Below are 7066 nucleotides of genomic sequence, written 5' to 3'. Positions count from 1 at the left end.
GAATGCTCGGTTTTAACTTCGTGTCCCCCCCGTGGGGGGGGGGGGGCATCGTGTTTCTTAACAGTTACCGAAGCCAATAAAGCCGGAAGAAAAGAAGAAACGTCAAAACAGTTTTCGGGATGGGTCTCTTGAGTTCCAGGCCGACCTGGGCTACACAAAGAACAAAGAATATGGTTGTGGTGTCAAATGAGAGACACTCTGGGACTTGTTAAACTGTGAGCAGAAGTTGAGGATTGTGGAGAAAATGGAAGTGGGCACTTAGCAGCAAACTTAAAAAATGTAATTATGAAAAGAAGAGTGAAGGTGATCGATGCTTAGTAAGGTTGGAAGGCTTTATTATTGCCGTTATTAGTCGTATTTTATTTATTTGAGCCCAAGGCTCTGTGCATGCTTGGCAAGTGACTACTGAACTGCATTCCCAATCACACCACACTGTCATCATTACTATAATTATCGTTATCACCATCATCAAGATATGAGGAGATAATAATACATTTCTAATAATAAACAAAACGTAGAAAATAGAAAGCGAAGTGCTTAAAATGCAGAAATGGAGGTGGTGGCAGCTTACCTTTTTAGGATATCCTGAAGAAGTAATGGCCGGTGAATCTCAGAGTTCAAAGCCAGTCTGGTCCATGAGAGAGTTCTAGACCAGTCAAGGCTACAGAGACCCTGTCATTAAAAAAAAAAAAAAAAAGCTGGCAAGATGGTTCAGGAGGCAAACTTAGTTCAATCCCTGTAACCCACAGTGAAAAGAGAGACCAGACACCTGAAAGTCATCCTCCTGTCCTCTCCACATAGAAAACAATAAATAAAGTAAAATTTAGAAAGAAAAGAGGGCTGGAGAAATGGCTGGGCCAGCCTTTAAGAGCACTCTGCTCTTCCAGACATTCTGTAACTGCAGCTGTAGGGGATCAGATGCCCTCCCTGGTCTAGGCTGACCTGTGCTTCAGAGGGCTAGAATTAAAGGTGTGTGTCACCATACCTGGCACAATCACAATCCTGAGGAATCAGGATCCAGTACTTACATGCCAGGTTGCCCCTATTGGTGAGATGATATCTATTTTCATTATTTAAAAAAAAAAAAAAAAAAAAGGAGTAAAGGGCTGATGCAGTTGAGAATGTATCTAAGATTATTTTCTTGCAAAGTATACTTCACAGTTAAAAAAAATGAAAAGAGTTACTATATATAAAATATTTAGTACATTGAGCTAGTACAGTTAAGCTCTTTTTCCTACAAATGTCTCGTAAATGTTAGTTGCTGATGATGTTGTTGACAGGAAAAAATGATTGAAACTAGATATTCAAGAACCATTAGTCCACTAGAGATTGAAGTCAACCTCCTTTTTTTTTGGTTTTTCAAGACAGAGTTTCTCTGTGTAGCCCTGGCTGTCCTGGAGAACTCATTCTGTAGACCAGGCTGGCCTCAAACTCAGAGATCTGCCTGCCTCTGCCCCCCAGGTGCTGAGATTAAACACGAGTACCACCATTGCCTGACTAACTCTTTTCTATTTTAAAAACCAAATAGGTGGTGGTGGTGTATGCCTTTAATCCCAGCACTTGGGAGGCGGAGGAAGGCAGATCTCTGTGAGTTCAAGGCCAGCCTGGTCTACAGGGGGAGTTCCAGGCTAGAATAGTGGGTGACTCCAGTATGGCAGAGGGAGATAAATGTCCGGTGGATTACTGACAATAGAATGTACATTGCGGTGGTAGGGAGCTAATTATGGAGGAGGCTGTTTTTCTTTTACTTAGTGTATGTGTACATACATGCGTGCTGACCACCACACATGCGCACTGTGTGGAGTACAACCTCTAAGAGTCACTTCGCTTTCCACCTTGTTACCTCTCGGGATTGAACTCAGGTCCTTAGGCTTCGTGTCAAATGCCTTTACCCGCTGGGCCATCCCTCTAGTCCAGAAGGTTTTGCATTGTCAAAATTTAAAAAAAAAAAGGAAAGAAGTAGAAATGAGATTATTTGATCAATGAAGATCATTGATAAAAGGGATTAAACCTTAGCTGGGTGTAGTGCTGCAAGCCTTTATTCCCAGCACTCAGGGAGGCAGAGTCAGGTGGATCCCTGTGAGTTCCAGGCCAGCCTGGTCCACAGATCGAGTTTCAGGACAGCCAGAGCTGTTACACAGAGAAAGCCTATCTTGAAAAAAAAAAAAAAAAGGATGGAGGGATGGATTAAGCCTTAAGGTGCTCTTTTATTTGTTTCTATTTTTAAAAAGGGAAACTTGCTAGGTAGCTGTGACTGGCCTGGAACTATTTATGTAGGTCAAACCAGCTCAGATCTCTGGCAGTCCTCCTGCCTCCGCTTCCTGTGTGCTGAGACTACCAGGGATTGCCACACCCATTGCTTTAGTTGATGAATTAGGAAAATACGTTCACTTCTGTGGAATAGACACTGTCACAATGCATCTGCTTTTCAGAAAATGTTTATTTTTATGTGTATGGGTGATTTGCCTGCATGTATGTTTCTGTACCATGTGCATGCCTGGTATCTACTGAGGTCAGAAGAAGGCATTAAATTCCCTGGAACAGGAGTTGTAAATCACCGTGCGGGTGCTGGGAATTGAACTTGGGTCCTTTGAAAGAGCAGCTTGTGCTCTTAACCACTAAGCCATCTCTATAATTCCAGCATCTACTTTAGATAATCCTCTAGACAGTTCACTATGTACTTGGAGAAACCAAAAATAAACATTTGAAAAGTTCAAGAACAGTCAATAGCATCCCTTTAGAGTATCTGGAACTTAAAGAAATAAATGCCAAAACATTTTCTAAAAAAAAAAAAATGCACATTTTAATATTATTATGAAAATAATCTTGATTTTTGTGGACTCCTTAAATGTCCCTTCTGGTTCCAATAAGGTCTGCTAATCTTACTTTAAGAATTGGTTGGTAGATATTCATATAATGAATATTTAAAATTAGTAAGGTAGTGGATTAGGTTCTGGAAAAAATAATTCTATTTCTTAGTTTTGTTTTTTTAAAGATTTTCTTTTTATTTTTAAGATTTATTTATTTTATGTATATGAGTGTTCTATCTGCATTTACACCTGCCAGAAGAGGGAATCAGTTCACATGATAGATGGTTGTGAACCACCATGTGGTTGCTGGGAATTGAACTCATAACCTTTGGAAGAGCAGACAGTGCTCTTAACCACTGAGCCATCTCTCCAGCCCTGTTTCTTAGTTTTTTAAAGAGATCTATCTATCTATCTATCTATCTATCTATCTATCTATCTATCTGTCTTGCATCATTCTGCCTGCATGTGTGCCTGTGCACCAGAAGAGGGCACCAGATCTCACTATAGATGGTTCTGAGCCACCGTGCGGTCGCTAGGAACTGAAATCTGGACCTTTGGAAGAACAGCCAGTGCTCTTAAAAATGACCAAAAATCTACTAATGTTTTATAAAAGAAGAGGCATACATAAATACTCATTAAACATACAAAAAGATACTCACTTGATTAATTATTAAAGAAATACAGATTAAACTATAATGAGATGCCAACCCCTAACTTGACAATAAGAAAGGAGATACACAGTAGCTTCTGGATGGTGATGGTGCAGGGCCTGAGGTCCAGGCCAGCCTGGTCTACAGAGTAACTTTCAGGATAGCCAGGGCTACATGGAAAAGCTAAACTAAACTAAGTAAGTAAGTATACTCACTAACTAAAGTCAGTGAGAGCCCAGCACCTCAGCATTAGAGAGGTGGGGGCAGGAGCAGTAGGAGCTTGGGGCCATCCTTAGCAATGTATGGGATTCAGAATCAGCCTGGACTTACATAAGACCTCATCTCAAAAAACCAAACCAAACCAAAATGTTTCTTGGAAAGCTGGGACCTCTACTGTGTCACTGTAGAATATGAACTGTCTCCACCCCTTTGATACTTTCTTGTTCCTTTGTTGTCTCGGTAACCCAGGTTGACTTTGAAGTATCTCCTCTCCTGCCTCAGTCTCTGAGCATGCTGGGGTTGCAGGGATGTCCCAGCATGCCCTGCTGTTTCTTACGAAGTCATGCTTCGGTTTAGCATACAGCCTTGTGCCTAAGAAGGATTAAAGCTTATTTATACACAAAGACTTATAGGTGAATATTTGTAACTCTGTATTTGTTGTCTCTTTAAATTTGAAATGACTCAAAATATTTTTCCAAAATAATATTATTTATTTATTTATTCCAAAATAATATTTTTATTGGTTTGTTTTTGGTAATTTTGTAGTCATGCACCCTGATCACACTCACTTCCCAGCCTTTCCAAGTCTGCCTCCTTGCCCTTGTGACCTCCCCCTTGAAGAAGGAGGAGGAGGAGGAAGAGGACAAGGGGGAAGAAGAACAGAAGACCATTTTGTGTTGCCCATATACTTATTGAGCATGGTCAGGCTCCCAGTGGCCAGTGCCTTAGAGAAAAATGAGTCCTTCCCCACCTGCACTGCCACCAGCAGCCATCAGTTGTGGAGAGCTACACTTGAGCGTCCTTATCACAGTTCTGTTCTTTTCTTTTCTTTTCTTTCTTTTCTTTTCTTTTCTTTTCTTTTCTTTTCTTTTCTTTTCTTTTCTTTTCTTTTCTTTTCTTTTCTTTTCTTTTCTTTTCTTTCTTTTCTTTTCTTTTCTTTTCTTTTCTTTTCTTTTCTTTTCTTTTCTTTTCTTTTCTTTTCTTTTCTTTTCTTTTTCTTTCAAGACAGGGTTTCTCTGTGCAGCCTTGGCTGTCCTGTATTTGCTTTGTAGATTAGACTCACCTGAAACTCACAGAGATCCACTTGCCTCTGCCTCCCAGAGTGCTGGGATCACAGGCGTGCAATACCACACCCTACTCCTTACCACAATTTTTAAGAGTTCTCTCCGATGACTTCCTGTGTAGGCTGTTACTGTTTTCTTTTGCTCATTACAGGCATGCAGTGCATGCAGAGGCCAGAAGAGGGCATCAGAACCCTGAAAGCAAGTTCCAGGGTGTGTAAGCTGCCTGTGCTGGTGCTGGGAACTGAGCCTGAGCTGCTGGAAGAGCAGCAAGTGCACTTGACCACTGAGCCATCTCTCCAGCATCCTTTTTTCTTTTTTTTTCCTTTTTTTAATTTTTGAGGCACTATCTTGTTATGTAGTCTAAACAGGCCTTGAATTTGTGGGATCCTCGTGTCTCAAACTCTCAAGTTCTAGTATTACAGTGTATACTACTACACTTGGCTTGTACTCTCCCACTCTGTCTCTGTCTGTCTGTCTGTCTCTCTCTGAGACAGGCTCTATGTAGCCTAGGCTATCCTAGAAATTGTGATCCTCCTGCCTCAGTGTCCCAAGTGGGATTACATGAGCTATGATTCCCTGGTGCAAATTATTCTTATCACCTTTCACCCCTTGCCAGGATCCAGGGCCTCAAGCATGCTAAGCAAGGGTTCACCCCGGTGATATTACCATGTGGTCTTTCAGATATAAATAAAACCACACGGAAAAGATAAAAGCTGTAACTGAGATATAAACACAGCTCCTTCCAAAATTAATGTAAAGGCCATTAACAGAAAATTTGCATTTATTGGAACTCTCTCTATTATGAGAGGAAGAAGAACGTATTTTAAGCCTAAAAAAGAGAATGACATTCAACCATATACATAGTGGCATAAAAAGAGCTGTCTGTAGGCACCTGTGTCTGTGCTCTCAGCTCACCAGCCCCTCTGCCTCCGTCTGCGGCACAGCCTCTGCACACGGCTTCACCAAACCCCAGCTGAAGGCTCTCCTTTCTGCCAGGTCCCTGGCTTAGAACCCCAGGAAGAAGCGAACACCCTAGCCAGCGGCCTGTGTCCCTCTCTTAGCAGAGGGCAAGGAGATAGTCACAGAGGACATCAGTGTGCAGGGTGCTCACAAACGATGTTAAGGTCTCAGTTTCTGTTTGGCCTCCAAATACACGTCCTCTCCCCTCTGTGCACAATGGTCCAGTCACCAGGTCAAATAGCAACTTTTGAAATCGTAAATAAGGAGCATCGTGTCTGCCACATGGCAGCTTATTCTGGTAGAAGATCACATTAAGACTTAACCCGCAGAGTTCATTGTCATTACACCTGTCCCACACGCCAGAGCGTTCTTCACATAGCCTTACACTGCTCTTCTCCTGTCCTCGTTTTCTGGAAACAAGCAAGCAAACAAACAGGTTATCATGTGGCCCACGGTGGGCGTGGATTTATGTAGGAGAGGATAATATTGAAGTCCTGATCTTTCGGCCTCTACTCCCAACTGCCGGATGAAGCCCAGTGTGGTGGTACACGCCCTTGGGCCCAGAACCTGGGGGTGCAGAGGCAGGCACATCTCTGTGAGTTTCAGGCCAGCTACAACCTTGTCTCAAAACAGACAGACAACAAAACAACACAGAAAACAACCACCAAAAAATACCAACAATAAACGAGAGGGAAGTGCTAGGATTACAAGTGTGTACACACCCAGCTCCAGTATATTTTTTCTCCTAGGAAATATTAATTAACCTCTGTGGCCATAGTCATAAAAATCACTTTGTCAGTTTTCTCTTTCAACATTAATTATTGTCTTACATTTCGTTCACTTTTATTTTGATTCTTGAGGTTTTGCTATGTTGTCCAGGCTGGCCTCAGACTCCTGAGGCCCAAATGATGCTTCTACCTCCAGTGTCTGGAGCATCGTGGACGATAGGTATGCACCATTATATCTGGCTTCTTTTTTTTTTTTGTTTGTTTGTTTTTGAGACAAGGTTTCTCTGTGTAGCCATGCAGAACTCACACTGTATATCAGGCTGGCCTTGAACTCAAAGATCTGACTGCCTCTGCCAGATGAGTGCTGGCTTCATCTTTTAATTTGACTTTGGGATAGGGTCTTAGATAGCCCAGGAAGTCCTTGAATTCCCTAAATACTGAGGATGACCTCAAACTCCTGACCTTCCTGCCTGTCCTTCTCCAGTGCTGGGGTTCCATCAGTTGCCAGCATGGACAGGGGTTCAGTTTCCTCTTTCCTTTAAGACCTTGTGGCTGTACTTTCTGCAGTTCTCTCGTTTGCTTAATACTGAAACCAGAGCATTTTTAGTAAGTTTCTCAGCTCATGTTTTAGAATA

This window comes from Meriones unguiculatus, chromosome 8, assembly GCF_030254825.1.
Source record: "Meriones unguiculatus strain TT.TT164.6M chromosome 8, Bangor_MerUng_6.1, whole genome shotgun sequence".
Classification (NCBI taxonomy): Eukaryota; Metazoa; Chordata; class Mammalia; order Rodentia; family Muridae; genus Meriones; species Meriones unguiculatus.
The sequence above is the reverse complement of the archived record's forward strand: the minus strand, read 5'-3'. Positions refer to the sequence as shown.